We start from the raw sequence: 22,528 nt of genomic DNA, 5'->3' as shown, positions 1-22,528 counted from the left end.
AGTAGAAGGACAGGGGCGAGGCCCAAGTTAGGCGAGGCCTTAAAACAGGAAATACGCTTAGAGTATGTTTGCTTTATGTACTAGCATGTTTATGTGATTGTATGTGTATAGCGGACGAGGCCCAGAGACAGGCGGGGCCTAAGAGAAACATATTTGTATACCGAGCAGGGCTCGATGCCAGGCGGGGCCCGATGCCGGGCAAGTCCCGATATAGGGACGGGGGCCCAGTGTTGTGTGCTTATGTGTATGGTATGTGGTAGTATGGGGAACTCACTAAGCTTCATGCTTACGGTTTTTGGTTTTGGTTTCAGGTACTTCCGGTAGCGGAGGGAGGAGATCGGGATGACTGCATCGCACACACCATAATGTTTTAGCCTGGTATGTTTTACTCTGATGTTTTGTTACTCTTATTATAATGTTTTGAGATATTGACTACGTTTTGATGAAAAGATTTGACAACTATGGTTTTACTTAATGATTTAAAATGAAATTTTTGTTCATGGTTTTTGGGATGTTTCAAGTTGGTATCAGAGCCTTGGTTTGAGGGATTCAGGCACACTCTCGGGTGTGTCTGAACTCAAACTAAGGACTTGGTATAAAAAATTTAAAAGAAAAACAATTTTTTTTATAAAAAGAACTTTGAAAAGAGAAAAAATGTATGGTGCATGCAATCAGCCGAGCTCAAGTAAGTTCTCCCAAATTACCCATACATGTTTGTTTAGTTATGGTATGCTTATGAGAACTGCATGATAGATTAGGGATAAGGATCTAGGGAGGATGCCTTGTTTGCCTATATAAGTGTATCGGCTTTATGAATTGCATGCTATACAGATTAGTCACTGATATGATGGCCTGATTAGGGTATGCTTGATTATGTTTACTCGATGCTTGAATGCTGCTTGCTTTGTGATTTTAGGAGTCTTTGTTATCTTTTACTAACTAGTAAACGAATATGTTAAGTTACATATTGCAAAGATTAAATAATTTCACAAGGTTAGGTCTAGCTCTATTTCGCAGCTCTTGTTTGAGTCCAACCGTTGTAGGGTAGGATCTCTCATTCGAAGAATTATCTATTCTTAGTGATGTGTAATGGTATTCGCGAGCTAGTTAGGGGGAGATAGCAGGGACTTCTTATGCAACTGATGGAGGAGAGTGGATTGGTGATTACCCGAGGGAAAGCCTAGAATGAGAGTAGTGTTGGGAGCAATAGTAGTAGTGAAAGGGACTTGGTGGAGTCGAGGCAGTTCTTGAGGAAAGTACGGATAGATATGGAAGGTAGTATGGGCCCGTACTACTGAAAGCAGAGGATTCGTACTCGAGTCAAGAAGGGCTGAGATAAAACCAGGAAACTTGTAGTATGTATGTGATCCCTCTAGTTATGATGAGTAATTTGATGGTCATTATGATATTTTGCAGCATGGTGACGTTACGTACTAGACCAGTTGGCGGTTCTGGCGCCGGTAAGGGATCAAGTTCGGGCTTAGGAGTCGGGCAGCTCGACGAGCAGGTGAGAGGGTTTATATCAACTGAGGTTACGCGCAGTATATTGGACCAGACTCCTTTGATCTTCGGTACAGTCAAGGAGGGCATACTGGAGATTTTGGATGAGAGACTGGGAGCCTTCCGTACTGAGATTGCGGCCATGATGGGGGCACACACATTGACATTCCGAGAGTTCAGAGCTTATGGAGCTCCAGATTACCATGGGGCTAAGGACCCTATTGCTAGCAGCAGATGGTTGGCTGACGTCGCCAACGCCTTTTGTTCCAGCCGATGTCCCAAAGGGGACAAGGTCCGACTCGCCTCCTGTATTTTGAAGGACAGAGCACGTGATTGGTGGGAGGAGGTTGGACATGCCATTGGGGATAATTCCGCATTGGACGCGATGACATGGAGTGACTTCTCGGCCAGGTTCAAGGCCGAGTTTGCACCAGTTATTGAGGTGCAGCAGTTAGCACGGGAGTTCCAAGACCTCCAGCAGACTACGGAGACAGTGGTGGAGATCACTGCCAAGTTCAGGGAGAGAGCCCTTCTTGTTCCGCAGTATGTGGCGGATGAGGAGATGAAGAAGGCTCGTTACCACGAGATGCTGAGGAGTGACATCAGACAGTTTGTGAGCCGGTCCAGCTGCAAGATGCTGGAGGATATGATTGCTCGATCCAGAGAGATAGAGAGATTGATTTGGAATCATAGAGGAAGAGGAAGTCGGATGAGGAACAAACATCAGAGGGTTCGGGCAACAGGCCCAAGAGGTCAGATTCGAGGTCGAGAGACTATCGGAGCCGCAGCCACTGTGGCAAGTGCGGCACGACACATGAGGGTGCGTGTAGGAGCGGTAGTGGTGGTGATTTTGGTTGCTTCAAGTGCGGTCGGATCGGTCATTTTAGCAGGGATTGTACTGCTACCACCACCCAAGGATCAGACCTGATATGCTTCCATTGCAATTAGCGGGGCCACAAGAAGGCCCAATGTCCGAGTTTGGTTACAGCAGGATAGGTGATGGCACCTGCCCCTGCGACGTTGAGGATCACCGACGGCCTGTAGGTCCGGGCAGAGGCGCCTGCGGCTAGGAGCAGGGCTTTCCAGATGACCACAATGGAGGCACGGGTAGCTTCCGATGTTGCAGGTGTGTATCTCTTACTTTCCTATCAGTTCTTATTTATGATTTTATTGCTATTTTCCCACATCCATATGAGTAGTTGTATCTGGAATTATACTTCCTGTTTATGTTCAGATTATATGCCATCTGCATACCATGGGTCTTAGGGTAGTAGTGTGGGGACGTGTAACACTCATAAAAATTCAAGCCAATTTAAAACTTTTTAAAACATTTCTAAACCAATGATTATTACAAAACGTGCTTTCAAAATAGTATAATGTCAGAGTATCCCAGAATCAAATCATAGAAATCATGAAATATGAGGAGCTGCACGATCACGCCTTCGCCTTCCCGCGATCATCAAAAGTGCCTGAAACAATAATCGATAAATGTAAGTGTTGGGTCTAGTAGTGTTGCGTCCTTGGGCTCGGTCCTTAGCCCAATTTTGTTATCCGGTTTGGGCCTGTCCAACCGTGTTTATTTTATTAGGGTTTAGTATTTAAGGTGCATGCATGCATCCTTTGATAGTAGCGCTTTAATTATTATTCTTATGATTGTACTACAAACCCTAGCTCGCCTCTACAGTGGAAGTTCTTCATCGAGCTCTGCTGAGGCGTGACTACATTTGAATCATTAAGCATTACTTGATTCTATATCGTGTTTATTGTGTTTGTTTGCTTTTATTGTTTAGTCTGTTGAAGATCTAATCGATCTAAGAGTTTTTCAACTCATCAATTGGTATCAGAGTAGGAGACTGTGTAATTCATACACATCTCTTATGTTGAAGAAGATCTTAGGGTTTTCCGCTTTGATTGATATTGTTAGAGCCGTCATTTGCTATTGACATAGTTCTTTAAATATTCGATCTTACCCTAACGTTATTTACAAGTCTGATCTTAAGCAGGTTTTTGAACAAACATCGTCATGTCCATGGATGATTCTCAGTCAAACCCAATCAATATCTCCAACAACATAGGATCGACGACAAGGATTCCTATATTGTACACTCAGGATTATGAGGTCTGGACGCATCACTTTGAAGACTACGTGATTGGCTCAGAAGACAATGGATACTTGATCTGGGAGGCGATTACTGTAGGTCCATTCGCTCACTCAAGCACTTCAAAAATTGTTAAAACTCAAAAGGAGTACAATCAACTCGTCAATGATGTGAAAGACATTCCCCAAGATGAGAAGGAAAAGTTTTAGTGCAACATCAAAGCTTTAAGAATGATTAGGTTTGCTTTACAATCGGACACGTTTCGGTTAGTAAGCTCATGCACAACAGCAAAAGAAATATGGGACAGATTGAAGGAATTGTATTCTACGGATGAAGATCTTGAGCATTCGATCCAAACATTGTTGCTCTCAGAATTTGGTGACTTCAAGCAGAAGCCCGAAGAGAAGCTTATTCAAGCCTTCGATCGCTTCAATCATCTCCATAGTAAGATGATAAAGCATGGGATTGAAAGGAAAGTCATTGAACAGAAGGTGACATTCATGAATGGCCTTAGACCCGAATGGATGGCTGTGGTGTCTACTGTAAAGGCACATGAACAATTCAAGACTTATTCTCTAGCAAAACTGGTGGGGATATTAAAGTCACATGAGAGTGCCATGACTAAAGAAACGAATGTGGTTTCTGGCATGGGTTCTTTGGCCCTAATCTCCAAAGGAAAGAATGCTGTTGAAGAAGAAGAAGATTTAGATCTTTCTGAATATGATCTAACAAGTGAAGAGTATGCTTTGATGGTGTCAAATCCCAAGAAGTTCATCAAAAGAAGGTTCCCAACAAATAAGAACCGAAACTGGCAAGGTAGCTACAGTGTCGAGAAAGCAAAGGAGGAACCGAAGAGTATTTCTCAGACCGAAGAACCAAAGAAGGAAGTAAAACTTGGAGGTGACTCGGGAATTAATTGTCACTACTGCGGAGGCAAAAATCACTTTGCCAAAGATTGTATGCTGAGAAAGATGTCAGAAAGGAATGAAGATGAGGACGAGGAAGCGAACCTCACACGACGATTGGAAGAAATCAAGAAGAAGAAAGCTGGATCTAATAACACTATGAATGCTCTTATTGTACAGGGAAATATTGTTGACGATGAGTTCGGAGGTGTTGAAGTTTGGTCCACTGATTCAGAAGATGAAGAAGTGAGGAAGCCTACTCATGGCAAGGCTTTGTTGGTAAAAGAAGAGGACGTTGCAGGAAAGTGTCTAATGGTGACTTCTGGGGTGTCGCACATGAGAGGATATACCACTGATTGAGGACTGGATGAAGCAAAGGAGCGAGAAGACAGGTGTTTTGCAGCGAAACCTGTCAATGAGAAGATCAACGAATGCGATGAGTTGATCAAGAAGGTACAATCTATTATTGTTTCCTTACAAATTCCCATCACAAACTATGAAAAAGAACTAAATGGATTAAAATCTAAATTTTCTAGTATAAGTGGTAGTTTAACTCAAACTCGCATCACAAACTCTAACCTAACTGATCAAATCAGCAGGGCATCATTGAAGAGTGAGGAGAGGCGTATGTGGATTGAGCAGAAGGAGAAGGAGTTGATTAGGTCTAGGGATGAAACAATTTATTTGCAAAGAGATAATTTAAAGCTTTTAAAACAACGAAATGTTTCTTGTTTAATTGCTAAACGATTATATTCCAACATTACTCAATTGCATCTTGATTGTGAAATAGGGAAGAAGATACATCGTATGATTTTACCCTTCCTTGAGTTAAAGGAGGATGAAATCGATGCCGATGCATATAACTGTGAAAACATTGTTTCTTCTGATGATATTTCTCCCGCTTACAAAATTGGTCTTGACAAAATAGAGTCCTTCATAAAGTCAAAAGACCATAAGGACATGCTCAAAATTTTGTTGGATGAAAATGACAAATTAAAAATCAAATCCGAAACTGTACAGAAATTTGACTCTTTGAATGCCAAGTTGAGTTCAGAAAATAAAATTGATATTGAAAACACTTCTGAATTCAATGAGGATGATGATATGAGTGTAATATCTGTGGAAGATGAGGTTGACTGTTCCGAATTTGTCAAGAGCGAAGCCGAAACCAACAAAAATCTTATTTCTGAAAATTCTGTTGAGTGCACTCGTTTATCCAAAGAAAAGACCAAAGTCCTCAAGGAAAAGGTTGTTGTATATCAAAAGGTCCAAACGACTCCAAATCAAGTTTATAAAGTTCATGCAGTTACTCAGCAACAGACAGCCGAACTGACAGCATTAGTAACAGAAGATAATGCTGATGGCTGTGATGAGTTTTTCTGGTTAGCACCGATTGATAACGCTGATGACACAGAAGGTCTGTCTAAGAAAACATCATGGAGAGTAAAAGGAAGGTATGTGGCAGAACCACTTAATGATCCTACACGCTTTGATGTGCCCAGCACAAGTGGTACCAAAATTCCTTCAGGTGAACCGGTCATGGTGTCTAGCGAAACCTCTTCTCTAAAGAGCGAGCCTCATGCTCAAAGACCAAAGAAAAAGGCCAACATCCACAAAAATCCAAAACAGGTGTTAGACCGAAAACATCAACGAAACTTGAGGTACAAGAAGAATCTCACTGAAAGGAAACAGTTCTGGCGATCTCAAAACCCTAATTACGTTCGCTATGAAAAGCCTTCTACGTCAAAGGAGGAAGGAAAAGCAAACTCCACTTCTCGTGCTCAACATGATGAAAACAACCGAAAGAAGAGTTTCAGTCCTCAGAATCAAAACAACCAAAAACAGAGTTTCGGTCCACGATGGCACAGCAACCAAACAATAAGTTTCGGTCCTCAAGATGAGAGAAACCAAAAGGGTGGTTTCGGTTCTAGACCAACCAGTGACAGGAACCGAAGGGAAAGTAGTTTCAGCTCTCAACCATCTAAGAGCAATGACCGAAAGTTTAACTCTGATCCCAAATCTCATCTCTCTCATTCTCACTGTCACTCACAGAATGATCGAACGGGAAAAGGAAAGCTCTCTCCAGAAAACGCAAAGAAGACGTCGTTTAAACCTGATTTTGAGAACCGAAAGTCGGCCAACGTCAAATTCTCAAATTCAAAAACTCCACCTAAAGTACTCAACTCAAATAACATCAAAGTTTTCACCATAAAAATAAAAGATGAAACAACCTTAATAAAAAGAACCTTTATAGTTGATGTTTCTCTTACAATTCCCTGTTCTGTAAAAGGCTCACAAGGACCCAAGAAACTTTGGGTTCCTAAATCTGCTTAATTTTTGCAGGTTATACGTGACGAGCAGTTTGACGATGAATGGTACATAGACAGTGGCTGCTCGCGTCACATGACAGGAAGAAGGGAAGAGCTGAGGGAGTTTCGGTCCCTTTCAAATGGTGGAAGTGTCAAGTATGGTAATAATTCTTTTGGCACGATTAAAGGTTATGGTATGATCACCAATGGCGATTTCTCGATACGAAAAGTGGCGTACGTTGAAGGTTTACAACACAACCTTATTAGTGTTTCTCAACTAGTGGTTGGTACCGGGTTAAAAGTTTCATTCGATGACGATGGCTCAGAGATTATTGAAAAGAAGACAAACAATATTTTGTTGAAATCGAAGCGAAAAGGATAGATGTGCCCTCTGAATCTCAATCCCATACGAGGGAAACCAGCAATCTGCTTACTAACGAAGGCTCATTCAAACGAAAGTTGGCTATGGCACCGAAGACTCTCCCATCTCAATTTTAAAGACATCAACAAACTGGTGCTTGGGGATCATGTTCGAGGTCTTCCTGTTCTGAAGTTCGATAAATAACACATGTGTGCTGCATGTGAAATGGGAAAGCAAAGTCGACAGAGTCATCCTTCTCGAGTCAACACAAAAGTTATTGAACCACTTGAATTACTTCACATTGATTTATGTGGTCCATCTTCAATCGAAAGCATTGGCGGTAACAAGTATATACTTGTCATTGTGGATGACTTCTCTCGGTTTACTTGGGTGTTCTTTTTGAAACAGAATTCAGAGGCCACTCCCAAAATTAAACTCTTTATCAAGCAGATAGAAGTTAAACTACGAAAGGTAGTTCGCAACATAAGAAGCGACAACGGGTTGGAGTTCAAGAACAAAGACTTTGAAGATTTTCTTGCAGAGAAGGGAACAACTCACAACTTATCGGCTCCGTATACTCCACAACAGAATGGAATTGTCGAAAGGCAAAACCGATCTTTATGTGAAGCAGCTCGAACCATGTTGAGCTTTGCTTCTCTACCTCTATATTTCTGGGCTGATGTCATTGCTGCTGCGTGTTTTACACAGAACAGATCTTATCTTAACAAACGTTTCTCCGTCACTCCCTATGAGATCTTGAACAACCGAAAGCCTAATGTAAAGTTTTTCCACGTGTTCGGTTCAGGATGATTCATCTTCAATTCAAAGGAGCACCGAAACAAGTTTGATGTCAAAGCTGACGAAGGAATCTTTCTGGGCTATTCCTTAACCTCCAAAGCATATAGGGTTCTCAACAAGCGTTCAAAGAAAATAGAGGAGACCTATTATGTTACCTTCGATGATAAGTACGTCAAGAAACTGAAGACAACCGAAGGCTCTGTGGAGGAAATATTTCCAATCTCTGGTCAAGTTACGGTACCCATTTCAAACCTCTTTGAGCAATACATGCTGCTATTTGATGAACCAGAAAAGGCTATTCTCTCTGAATCTGAAGCTGCAGACAAAAAGGTAGATAACTTGAAGAAGATAATCGATGATGCTGCGAAGAAAATGGCAGAATTACAACCGGTAGCAACCGAACAGCCAGACACAAGCGAACCTCCAAAAGATAGTTCTCATATTCAAGGGGAGGGTTCGTCTTTTCCACATAACCAAGATTCACCATTCCAGGGGGAGAGCTCATCATCATTCATTCCAATTGAAAGTCGAGTCTAGGGGGAGAATTCTGAGCCTGAAGCTGAGGAAGTATCATCATTCGAGGGGGAGAATGCGAATACAAACGATGATGATATTCAGTCAGAATTTGAAGAAGAAGAAGTGAATGCTGAACTGGATCCCTCATATGATCCTAATTACCCTCCTCTCACCAAATGGACCAAAGATCATCCACAAACACAAATTATTGGTGATTCGACAGAAAAGGTTCTCACACGATCACAACTGAAAGCGAAACAAACTGCACTTTTCTCTAAAGTGGAATTCTGCATGTTTAATTCGTTCGTCTCCAAAGTCGAACCAAATACGATCAAGACTGCACTCGATCATTCTGATTGGGTACAGGCGATGCAGGACGAACTCAATGAGTTCGAGCGAAATAAAGTGTGGAGACTGATTCCAACACCAAAGGATGCTTCCGTGGTTGGATTAAAGTGGGTTTTCAGGAACAAGATGGATAAGGAAGGAAATGTGATACGCAACAAGGCAAGATTGGTTGTGAAAGGTTAATGTCAAGAAGAAGGCATAGATTACGAAGAGACCTTCGCTCCAGTAGCAAGGCTAGAATCGGTTCGTATTTTTCTCGCCTATGCTGCACACAAGAACTTTGAAGTATTCCAAATGGATGTGAAGTGTGCCTTCCTAAATGGAGAACTGGAAGAGACGGTGTATGTAGAGCAACCATCGGGTTTCGTGAATGAGAAGTATCCAGATCACTGTTACATTATGGACAAGGCAGTCTATGGTCTCAAGCAAGCACCAATGGCATGGTATGAAACTCTAACTAGATTTCTCAAAATGTCTAAGTTTAAACAAGGTTCGGTTAACCCAACCTTCTTTCGTAAGAAAGAGGGTGACCACCTTATGATCGTTCAGATTTATGTTGATGATATCATTTTCGGTTCCACAAATCCTAGCTTAACAGCTGAATTTAGGAAGTTGATGGAGACTAAATTTGAAATGAGCTCAATGGGTCCTATTAACTTTTTCCTTGGCTTGAATATAAGACAGGGACCGAAGGCATTTTCATTAATCAAGAGGCTTACACGAAGACCTTGCTTGCCAAGTTTGGAATGATGGGAGATTCGAAAGTAAAGGTTCCTATGGCGTTTGGCACAAAGCTATCACCTTCTCTGGACAAACCGGCTGCTGACATGAACCTTTATCGTCAGATGATAGGGTCTCTAATGTATCTAACAGCAAGTCGACCAGACATAATGTTCTCTGTTTGTTATTGTGCCAGGTTTCAAGCTAATCCACGTGAACCTCACCTGCTAGTTGTGAAGAACATCTTTCGGTACTTGAAGCGAACCTCTTCTCTCGGTTTGTGGTACCCAGCCAAATCAGGATTCTTTGTCCAAGCATTCTCAGATGCTGATCTTGGGGGATGTGGACTGGACCGAAAGAGTACCACTGGAGGATGCCAATTTCTGGACGGCAAACTTGTTTGCTGGCAATCCAAGAAACAAACTTGTGTGTCTCTCTCCACTGCCGAAGCAGAATATATAGCTGCAACATCATGCACATCTCAGGTCATTTGGATACAAAGTCAACTTCAAGACTACGGCCTGAACATGAAGAAAATCCCACTATATTGTGACTCAGAGAGTGCAATTAGGATTTGTCATAACCCAGTGCAACACTCAAAGACGAAACACATAGCACTGAGGTATCACTGTATCAAAGATCATGTGGAAGATGGTAACGTTGAAATTCATTTCGTAAGAACCACTGACCAATTGGCTGACATCTTCACTAAGGCCTTGCCTGAAGCAAGTTTTAATAAAATCCTACAAGGCTTAGGAATGATGGAAGTTGAATCTGTACTGAGATCTCTTTTGTCTGAATAAAAGTTGGAAGCGAAATAGAGCGAACGCTCGGTCCATTTCGGGTTCGGTTCTTCCGGGAACCGAAATGAACCGAACGCTCGGCCTATTTCGGGTTCGGTCTCACCGGGCTCGGTTCGCCTCTCATCTCCAAATGATGATTTCGGTTGTATAGTATGTATACTCTTTTCTCGCAATTTATTTTATGTTTTTCCTTTTATTTTTATAAAATCCAAAAATATTTTTCTTTCTGTTTTAATTCTTTTTCAGAAAATCTTATAAAATCCAAAAATATTTTTCTTTCTGTTTTAATTTTTCTTTCCAGATAATCTTATAAAATCCAAAAACATTTTTCTTTTCCGTTTTATTTCTTTTCAGAAACTTCAAAACTCAAAAATATTTTCTTTCATTTTTATTGCAATTTGCTTCATTCTTAATATAATTTGTGTATAAGAACTATTCTCAATGATGGAGTTGGGGCAGGTGTGACATCCCCTAATTTCTCGGCCAGAAAAGACCAATTTAAATTATGCTTTTTAAAGTAAAATCAGAGAAATCTTTTTAAAAGATGTTGCGGAATTGGTCTCCAATACAAAATATGATAAAAGTTTGTCAAAACCTTTCTTTAAGAAATATATAATTTCATTTCATATCAAAACTTCGGGATGTCATGTTCCGATACAGATCAAAAGCATAAACAAGACATTATAAGCCTTTTAACAGTTATTTACAACTACTGGCCTATAATCCAAAATCTCTCATCGTCCTCCGACTATGCTCGGGGTCCACTACCAGTAACATAAAAAGCTGAGTGGGTCAGGCTTGGGAGCCTGGTGAGCATATAGGGTTTTCAACCCACAGTAATAATAAACTTATTAAGTTCACCAATCAACAATAACCCTGATTACCAGTTCCCGTTATCCTCACTTTACATCCCTAAACACTTATCACAAGGGACCTAGCCTAAAGAATATCATCGGGATGGACACTACTGCTAAGGGGTTTCCTTAGCCATACATGTCCTAAAGGCAACCATGAGGGGGATAGAGTACAACGAATGAACACTCTAGTTCATTAACACCTACAGGTTGCGGACCTACTAATGTTTCCCACTGGACTGTCTAGAAAGTCTGTGGTCGTCATCCAAACTCCGCTAGATGACTGAATCACAAATCACATCGAGGCCTCTCATTACTTTTATTTTATCATACATCACTATCTACCTATGTTCTACCCAACATATTTGTAGATAAAATACTTATACAATTTAAAACTTGTATAAAACATCAACTCAACAGTCACTTCAAATAAACAATTAATATATTTACACATAGCACGTATTATAAGGTAAATACTTCATATCTATGTGTAAAATGAAAGTGACTATACACTCACATGTTTTGATGAAAATCGGGCAGCAATTCGTTTCCTAAAACGTTCGTTTCTAATAAAACATGGAGTTTTATTCAGAAACCGGGCTCTACGAGGGTCGGGCTTCGAAACCGAAAAGATAAAATTTTCGGGCTTCTCGGGCTCTTCGTGGCGTATTCCGGGGGTTATAATCGATATCGGGGCTTTGGGGGATGTTAAGATGAAGAAAATATGAAGAAAGGGGTGAAAGATGGTGAAATCCCAAAAGTACCCGAGAAGGCTCGCATGACCCTTCTATTTATAGGGGGTCCGAAGTCGGTTCAGGAGGGGAGAGTCATCAGGCGAGGACACGCGGCAGTAGGGCGAGGGTGCGCAGCACATGGCTCGCATGTGAGAAGTCTCGGTGGCAGCCGCTGATTGGACCGAGGTCTAGTCCGAGACTTCGGACGTGGCCTCCTTCTGCGAGACTCAGACACGAGGAATAGGACACGCGTCGAACTCCTAGTGGACCCCTTCGGATGACTCAGCAGCTCGGATGACTCAGCAGCTCGGACACGTGGCTCGCATGACTCACCAATTTCGGACACGTGGCACGATCTAAGCGAGGGTGACGTGGCAAAAACGTGACTATGCGAATTTTCTCGATTTTTGTGCAAAAACTTCTAAAATCCATAACTTTCGCATACGAGCTCCGTTTTTGACGTTCTTTATATGCACGCGTAGGTAAAATTACGCTCTACAACTTTCGTTTAGACTTCGTTGGCTAATTTTGACTTTAATTTTTATATTATTATTTTTAACAGACCGGGACAGAAAATCCGTTAAAAATTCATAACTTCTTCATCCGACGTCCGTTTTCGTCAGACTTTTTACCGGTGAGCTACTAATGACGAGACCTTCGATTCTCGTTTAGGTCGTGTCGGCTAAAAATCACTCGATCTAAAATTCGAGTTTTTAGCTGTCTACTGCTAAGCTGAAACTTCGAAAAATCATAACTTCCTCATACGAAGTCAGATTTGGGTGTTCTTTTTATACCTACTCTCGGTTTAACGAACACTACGAGTTTCGTTTAGATCACTAAGGCCAAAAAATAGTTTATCAAAAACTCACTTTTTACGACATTCGGCCCCGTGCCGGTTTGTCGCGAAACTTCGACAGGTCATAACTTCTTCGTTATAACTCGGATTTCGGCATTCTTTATATATCCGTAATCCTTGTCATGCCCACTACAAGTTTCTTAATAGATATCGGCTTTATCTAAAATTTAATTTTGATGCTCATTTTTATTCTTAATTAATTAAACCCTAATAATTAAGCATAAAACACATAAAACACATAATATTCACATAATTCCTTTTCATTTCTCCAAAACGAGTCACAAAGGTTAACCTAGACTATAATATCAATATTAATGCCTAGCCTAGAAACACGGGCATTACAGCAGGTATAATTCTTTATCTATGTACTAGCTAAGTGTCCCTAGAAGCATGTTGCTGCATGTTGACCTAAGCCTCAAAAGATTTTGAGTGAAGCCTTAATGACTTGAGCTACCTTACTCTTCTCAAATTAAGTTAAGAGTTTTTCTGCTTAGTCTATCTTTTATAGCAGAGGTACATTCAGTTCTTTAACCACCTCCTATTTGTTCTCCATCATACTTCATCTCATAAATGTAACCCTTGAGACTCCCAGCATTACCACTGAGGTTTACGGTTACACAACTTCTGTGTTAATGATCTTAGTTTCGTGCCACTACGTGCCAAGTGAAACCCAAAATTCAAAACCTTTAAAGCATTGACGGTGAACAATTAAATGTTCTAGATTTCACCCTTTGAATTAACGAAACCACTTTTATGAAAGTACCCTGAAATCTCCTTTTATTTTTGAGAGATCCTTATGAAAATGTCTTTCACCAAGACTTTTCTTTCCAAAGGATCCAGGTTTTTTTTCTTTGAGATTTCTAATTAACAGTTATCAACAAGTCACTGAATATGTTCCAAACCTACTTGTTTAACAGGCCACATCGGTCTCACAAGTACTTCGTTCTATTTTGGTCTTATGTTAAGTATCAGAATCCAGAATTGAAGCGAAAGCCACCCTTAATAGCCTTATATATAAAAGTTGCCTTTCAATGCTTCTCAACAAGTACTTGATCGTAATTCAACGGGAATCCAAACAAGCACTTTGAAGTCTCTCTTGACTTTGAAGGAAGAGATTCGTGCCCGGGATCCACTGCTTTATGTCTTAAATGACATCACAAATTCCCACAAATAGTTTGATTTATTTCTTTATCTTTGACACTATCTTGCATGAAAATCTTGAATTTTCCAAAAGTCTTGTTTGGTTATTCATAAGCTATTCATGAATATATAGCTTCGGTTCCTAACGATGTAATGCAGTTATTTCCAAACGAAGGGATGCGTCGGTATAAAGCCTTTGGTACTTATGGTTCCTTCTCCTGACCCAAAGGTTGATCAAGACTTGCTTGAATATTATCATGAATTCTCTCAACCTCAGTACCTTACCTGGATTAACAAGAAGATCACAACAATTAAGGTGCTGAAACCTACTGCAGCAGGGAAGTTCATTAACATCAAGTTCAATGTGACCCGAGGATCAGATGGTTCAGTCCATATGATTTCCCTTGCTGATCTGCCAAATCAGAATCCACACGATTGGATTCTTCTGAACAACATCATACTCTCCAATCAGAAAGAATATGAGCCCATCATTGATCACATCAAGCGTATGCTAGTGTGTAACATTCATGAAGTGGCGAAGATGGATCAGGAGATTGCCACTGCTATACGCAAGAGACCCTTAATCAAGCCTGTTGGGAAGGATGGTGACACTAAGCTGATGGTGAAGGGAAAAATTGATCCACAGTCTCACACTGTCATGTTTCTTAGAGGCGAAGGTCAAAGATGCTTATTTGCTCTGGCTGACAAACATCTATTCTCCAATTCCTGTTTGGAGCACATTCTTGAGCTTATCCATGGGTGTGATCAAAATAGTGAAGCAGACAAGAAGTTGTTCTCAGATATGCTTCAGTGGTATATGGCTTTCAGACAAACTCTTCTTGCCATAATTCCAAAATTGTTCAAGGTTGTGAAGCGAACTACTAAACCTCCACCGAAGTGAAGTCTCGCCCCATTTGACGCAAAGGGCGAGATTGTTGGGTCTAGTAGTGTTGCGTCCTTGGGCTCGGTCCTTAGCCCAGTTTTGTTATCCGGTTTGGGCCTGTCCAACCGTGTTTATTTTATTAGGGTTTAGTATTTAAGGTGCATGCATGCATCCTTTGATAGTAGCGCTTTAATTATTATTCTTATGATTGTACCACAAACCCTAGCTCGCCTCTACAGTGGAAGTTCTTCATCGAGCTCTGCTGAGGTGTGACTACATTTGAATCATTAAGCATTACTTGATTCTATATCGTGTTTATTGTGTTTGTTTGCTTTTATTGTTTAGCCTGTTGAAGATCTAATTGATCTAAGAGTTTTTCAACTCATTAGTAAACTCGAAGGCTTAGTAAGTTACCCCCAAAATACCAACGCCATAAAACATATCAATAACATAATAACGAACAACATGTATAATGAGCCATCAGCCTGACTGGACCGCCTCGCATGCCTTCAGCCTATCTGGACCGCTCTCCGAGCCTTTGGCATGTCTGGACCGCCTCGCAGGGCCTATAGCCTATCCGGACCGCTCGTCGGGCCTTCGGTCTGACCAACGTTCCCTCCTGGGCTTGTGGTCTATCCGGACAGCCCTAGTTATCTTGGCCTACAACACGAAACAGGACCTGCCTTAACCCATTCCCCCAAATCAACAAACATGTTCACATACATATCATACGCTAGCATGCAATAACAGATAGTCATATAGATCTAACAGATCACTAACATGGCAACCATCCTATAACCAGGATACCGATCTAACCGATCAATAACATAGCAACCATCCTATGACCAGGATACCAGACTAACCGATCTATAACATACCAACCATCCTATAATCAGGATATCAATCTAACAGATTACTAGCATAGCAACCATCCTAAAACCAGGATGTAAATCATAAAGGGTCGGCCTTGGTGCCGTAGACCCTGTTGATATAGTGAGGAGAACTCACCTCGCAAGTAGCTCGAAGTGATAAAGTCAAACTTCTCCAAATGCAGCTCCAAGTCCAACACCTACAACCACCGGTGACTCCATTCCATAAATTCCCAAATTACCAAAATACCCCCAGAGGTCAAACTGTTCAACCCTTGGTGTAACATCCGGACTCCCAGGCATATTATTTATATATTTATTTTTGGGGTTTATTGACTAACTCGGCGAGTTGGTGCTAAAACTCGTCGAATAGAGTCGTGTTTGGCCACGTGGGATTAGTAACCTACTCGACGAGTCAGAGAGTCGACTCGCCGAGTAGATGCGAGTGATGAAACCCTAAATCCCCGGCTTTGGGGCCTATTTAAGGACACTTATAGCCTCATTTGCGGCTCACCAACTGCCCAACTTCACTGAGAGAAAACCCTATCTGGCCATTGAGCTAAGAGAGAGTATTTGAGCTAACTTTGAGTGTTTGGTGCAGCTTTTGAAGAGAAAGGAAGGATTCCAAGCCAAGGGAAGAGAAAAGGCTGTTAGATTCGTGGCTATTTCATCCAGGAGCTTCTGTGAAAGGTAAAAAGTCCACACCTTTCTCACTTTATTGGGTAGAACTCATATTATTTGGAGTTTAGGGCTTTTTCCATCTAATATTGGGACTTTGAGTGTGCTGAGTTCATATAGAGATTTGGACATCAGATCTGGACCTTGAGAGGTCCCTAGAGTCCAAAGGTCACTGCTTTATTCAGCCATAGTAGAGCTTTTGTGTGAAAAAACCCTTTTTAGAGCTTGTATTGGCATTATGGAGCAAATACGCCATGCATGAACGTAAAGATCGAAGCTTTATGTGACATTCGAGCCTTGGGGGACTAGATCTAGAGTTTGGAGTGATAGATCTGCCTTAAAACGTCTGAATGAGAATACAGACTAAATGGACTCGACGAGTCACTGAGCTGACTCGACGAGTCGGCCATGGTTTTCGCGATGAGATTGAACATGCGATAACTCGGCGAGTTGACGGGTCAACTCGGCGAGTTGAGTTGGACCTTCACGAGACTTCTGAGGAAAAGAGTGGACTCGACGAGTCACATGGGTGCACTCGGCGAGTCAGGTCAAACATGGATTGTTGACTAGAGTTTGACTTCTGTTGAATTTAGGGTTTGGTCAGCATGAGTAATGGAGATCCATAGAGGGGTAAAATGGTCTTTTACCCATTTCAAGAGTTAGAGAGAGAGAATAACCCTTGATTTATTTAGAGTCGAGAATAGAGTATTAATTAGATATATTTATCCTATGTGATAGGCGGAGGCTAGTTCGAGATTTGTGTACGAGGTTTTGCTTGCTTGCTTACGAGGTGAGTCTTCTCACTATACTTACCTTGAGTGGTAATCTATGTGTGACCGGAGGGTCTTATGTGCATATACTGTGTATTGAGATATCCTGCTTATTGTCTTGTGATACATATGTTGTGTATTATATTGAGTTACTGAGTTAGGACCAGAGGGTCCACTCAAGTTGTGGGACTGGAGGGTTCCACTGAGACACATTGACCGGAGGGTCTTTTATCTGAGTGTAGCCATGAGAGGCTAATGAGATATGTGTGGTATTTTGGGGAACTCACTAAGCTTCGTGCTTACCGTGTTATGTGATATGTGTTTCAGGTTCTTCTTAGGATCGCGGGAGGGCGTCGGTTCGATTGTACACACCAGAGAAAGAGTTATGTTCTGTGGATCTTGTATTATTAATCAAACAATTATGGAGTTGTGTTTTTTAAATTAAATAAATGGGATTTTTGTGAAATGTGTTATGAGAATCATGTGATTTTAAATCAACTATCTTGAATATCTCCCAAAAGATGTCTGGTTCAGACAATTATGATCTTCCCAAAACTCATGGAACAAGCTTTCCTAATGAAGATGATGTCCCGGAAATCATTATTCACTCCCTCCACCTCCTCCAATTATTCTCCCTAACCCACAAGTTCTTGAATAATTCAAGGTCACTAAAGCCCTATTGGCAAGAAAAGTCTATATGTGCTCACATCATAGAGATAAAGTCACATATTGACAAGCCGGGAGAGTTGGGTGTCAAGGTCTTGAGGAAGTTGGTTGTTGACTAGGTTCTTCAATCACTTCCTAAGTCATATAGTGAGTTCCTTTAGGACTACTACATGACAGACCATGACATGAACCTTAATGATCTTACCTATTTGCTTGATGCTGCTAAATCAGCAATGATTTGGAGCACGGGTAACACAAATTTGGTTGGAAGATCGACTTCCCAAACTTCCATGGACATTGGCAACGGTAACATTGGAAATCCAGAAAAGCTTTCTCTTCCCAATGGAAAGGGATCGACCATAGTCAACTCGGTTGACCAAATGGTAAAGAGAAAGGCTAAGTCTGAGACAGTCTCGTGTACCATTTCCAAAGAGTCCATATGCTTATATTGCCAGAGGAAGGGGCATTGGTTGCGAAGCTGCCCTATTTACCTGAAAGATCATAAGGTTGATCAAGTCAAAAAGTTTGAGTCTACTTCAGGTAAGTCCACTATCTAACTCTATTAAGTTCCTATTTGGAGATTTTTATTATATGATGTGACTGGGTCACATGTTGAAGTTTTAAGAATCAAAGAAAAGAGGAAGCTTAAAGAAGAGTAAGTTGATTCTGATCGCGAAGATGGATTTCGATCGCATGGTTCGGTGATCAGAATTTTTGAGCTACTGCTTAAGATTTGTGATAGATTGCTTAGGAATAGATAACAACATAGTTTTCAAATGCATTTGCATTGTAAGGATAAGTATTTCCGCAAGTTTTAAATAAAAGAAAAGTTTCGTTTTTATTTATTTTAAATATCCTTACAATGACATTTGTGGAAAAAAATTGTTGTTTATATGTTTCCATTGATAGCAATATTAGAAAATGGATTTGATTCTTTCATTTGTGGTAGTGTCATAATTTACCAAATAAGGAAAGATTCTCATCACCCAAGTTTCAGTTGGATAGAAACTTGGAATCATGCAAGATGTATTGTATGATGAGTGAGAATTTTCAGTTTTGGGAAATTAAGACTAATTCCATGTTCACATGTATGTGTGAGTCAAGTGAAGGACTGAAGGATTGGGTACACTAGGTTGTGCGCTGGTCAGGTCCACCACAAAGGTCGATAAGATTATTCGTCATGATTTACTAAAGTTTAGTAAATATGGTTATACTTACAAGTTTAAATGTAATTCTGAAACATTGGAAAAGTTTCAATGTATGGCAGGACGGATAAGAAGAATCAAATTAGGCAGAAAGATAAAAGTTTCTCCAATCTGAAGAGATAGGAGAGTACTTGAGTATCTTGTTTTATGGTTATCTTGGTGATTATAAAACCATATCACAGTTGATCCTCTAAAGACACCTTAGTGCATTTGTTTGGCTAAGGAGAGGAATCATGAATTGTTGAAATGGTTAAATCAAAAGATAAATCATACTTCGTTCCAAAAATCAAGTCTTAGAGTCATACTCTAAGATTGTAACTTGAGTGACATAATCTTTAGAAAGTTTATAACACTTGTCAAATGTAGAGTAAGATGTTTCCTATTCTTGTACATTTGAAGTTGGTTAGTTGTTATGTTTTGGATAAAATAAAGAACAACTAAGACCAATTGTATGAAGTGTTTAACTTGATAAGAATCTGCACTAACTCTTGAATATTTGTTTTGTCAAGGAATGATTCTTGACAAAAGAGAATATCATATGTCAAGAGGTCAGTGGGAGTCTTAAAAGATCTTGAGAAAGTTTCAAGAACTAATCAAGAATGAAACCTATTGTTTAATCACTAGCACACAACTTGAGGTTGTAAACCTATCGTGTTGACATATTTCTATTTTTGTGCCCATTCCATTTTAAGTTGACTATGCTTGTGAGTTCTGTAAGTTCTTAATTGTTTGCATAACAACCTGGAAGCGATGGTAGGCCCTTGTGCTGCCGGGTGGCAAGAAAAGTGAGATTGGGCAAGTTCAGTCCATATGAGTTTGGATTTGTCACTAACCTTGTCTTGTGATTATGGCTATGACAAATTCACATGGATAGGAACACATACACCATAAAAATCTAAGTGTCATAAGGTTTCTCTCCGATTCATGAAAATGATGGTGAGGAAACGCTTTCACTAAGTAGATTTTAAGTAGATAGCAATTATGATATTTGCATTCTCAAAGTCATTAGTGGAGCGTGTGTGGTTAACCGGCACACTAACATGGACTTGTGAGAATGGCAAAAGGTCTAAACATTATGATTACGGTATCACTCTTCATAATTGTTTAGGCACACATGTGAGCTATCTAAGGAAAGGTGTATCATTTTGGTAAAATCTTATCAAAGCATCTCGTATCAAAAATCTGAACTTTGGAAAGAAAGTCAATAAAGTATTGATTTCTAGAAGTCCAGCTGATTTCTGGGTACATGTCAAAGCTAGTGGGAGCATAAAGTGTTATGCTAGTTAGATTATAATTATCATGTTAGTGGGAGCATGATTATTATGTTAAGTGTTGCAAGTTAGCAATGTTAATTATAGAAAACAAAAGTTTCAATTCGCTTCGAAAAGTTGTTTTACTATAATTAAGGAAGAGGATTTTATACTTCATTCTAATTCTACAAGCTTAGATTGAGATTTTAATCAACTTTAGTCAAGGATATATATGAATGTTATGTTGGAATGGTTCAACATAAGGAAATTCTATATATGTTGCATTCTCAAAATTCGATTATGATTACGACATCCCTCTTCATAGTTTGAATTATGAGAAAATGGCAAATAAAAATTTTATAGCATGAATCGTGTCCCATATGCTTCGGGTATAGGATCGATTGCATGTGATATAATATTTATCCTTTCTAAATTTTCCAAATGCCTGGGGGCATTAAGAGGAGAAAAGGTCTAGTATTGGATATGACTAAAATGATTAAGCAATTGTCGAGGACAATCTGAGGTTTACCAAAGATTGGTTGCTCATGGACAGTTAGAAGTATAGAGATAGGACCATATTGACATACTCTGAAAAGGAGGCAACTCTTCTTCACAAGTGATAGTCAAAATGGACAGTTAGAAGTATAGAGATAGGACCATATTGACATATTCTTTGAATCTGTGTAAGGTTAGAAAACTTAATGCAAGAAGGGTGTTCAAAGGAATGTACTTTGAATGTGAGACTTCGTTTCCATGGAATTGATCTCCATTGGAATACTTTGTAATGTTTGTTGCCAAGTCTTTGTGACTTGGGCATAGTCATTACAAGGGGATCATTGCATATAAGTTTAGAATCTAACAGATTACGGTAAATGGCAAGAATTTGGTATTCTTACATTTACAAAGTAAGTATTGGGATTGTGAAATGAGCATCATTGAAATATTGTCAATCGATATGTTTCACAAAGTAAGGACCATAGACAAACATAGTGTGCATACTTGGAGTATGGCATAGCTATTTTTTGGACAAGCATAGTGTGCATGCTTGGAGCATGGCATGACTATTGTTTTAATTCAAGTATTAAGTTGATGAATCGAAACATTGAATAATGAGTAATCAATATGGTGCTTAGATAAAAGGTATTTTATTTACTCTCAAAGTGTTGGGGCCATATAGGATTAGTATTATTCTTGTGTTTCACTTTGCATGTTTTGACTTCCAGAATAACTAGGTCATTCTTCCCGACTGACTAAGTTATTCAAGCCATCCACAGTCAGTCATATGTTGGAAGTAGATATGAATCAAGACTGTCATGAAGTTGGATTGTAGATGTCCAAGGTATGGGACATCGCAAGAGTTGCTGCAACATTCATGAGTGCTCATAAGTTTTGAGTATTGGATTAAACCCACGCTCATTTGACTCGCTTCATGGATTTTTATCACGAGTGAATCATGAGACGATAATATCTTATATTCTTCAAACCTAGAGATATGAGTTGTTGACTATGAGTTGGTTATACATTGATTGCATGAAAACGCATTGGTAACTCGATGTTATAAAACGTGCCTTTGTGTATGATTCAACAAGTAGTTACTACAAGCATATGAGTCAAAGTTTATCCATTCCTTTTACCCTTAAAGGGATAAAAGCGATATATGTGGGCCCCTCGATGATTTAGTGATGACACCCCTAAGTGCTTGGCCAAGCCTGGACTGATTTGATTTGTTCAATTAGTCGGTCGTCATAAATTAGAAATCGGGAAACAACAAATGGACAGAGATAATGATTATAATCCATGTCTCAGTCCATATGATATCTAGAATGGAGGAATATATGATCACTTATCTGATGGACGCGTCATTGATTTGTTTAGAGTTCGACGGCAGTAGCTTTTAAGAGCTACGATTGCTAGTCGGGTTTTGAAGTCATACGCAATAATAGTTTTAGACTTATCGAAGTGGGAGACTGTTGGATTAGTGTCTAAGTCCATAACTATATTTTGTATGTACTTGACCCGATTGGCATGGTCCATTTGGGTTGCATGGCATCATGCACTTGGATAGACTAAAATGAGAGAAATAACACTTAAGGTTTATTAATATATTATAAGTTCTAATATATTAATAAGATTATTTAATTAGTATTGATCAAGAATTAATTAGGAATTAATTAAGTGATCAAAAGGAGACTAATTAAATATATGGGTTGATTGTGTAAATCATCCATACTTGTATAGTGGGCTAATGCTCCATGGATTATCAA

The sequence above is a fragment of the Lactuca virosa genome, chromosome 1 (genome assembly GCF_052849685.1).
Source record: "Lactuca virosa cultivar CGN04683 chromosome 1, Lactuca_virosa_CGN04683_v6, whole genome shotgun sequence".
Classification (NCBI taxonomy): Eukaryota; Viridiplantae; Streptophyta; class Magnoliopsida; order Asterales; family Asteraceae; genus Lactuca; species Lactuca virosa.
The sequence above is the reverse complement of the archived record's forward strand: the minus strand, read 5'-3'. Positions refer to the sequence as shown.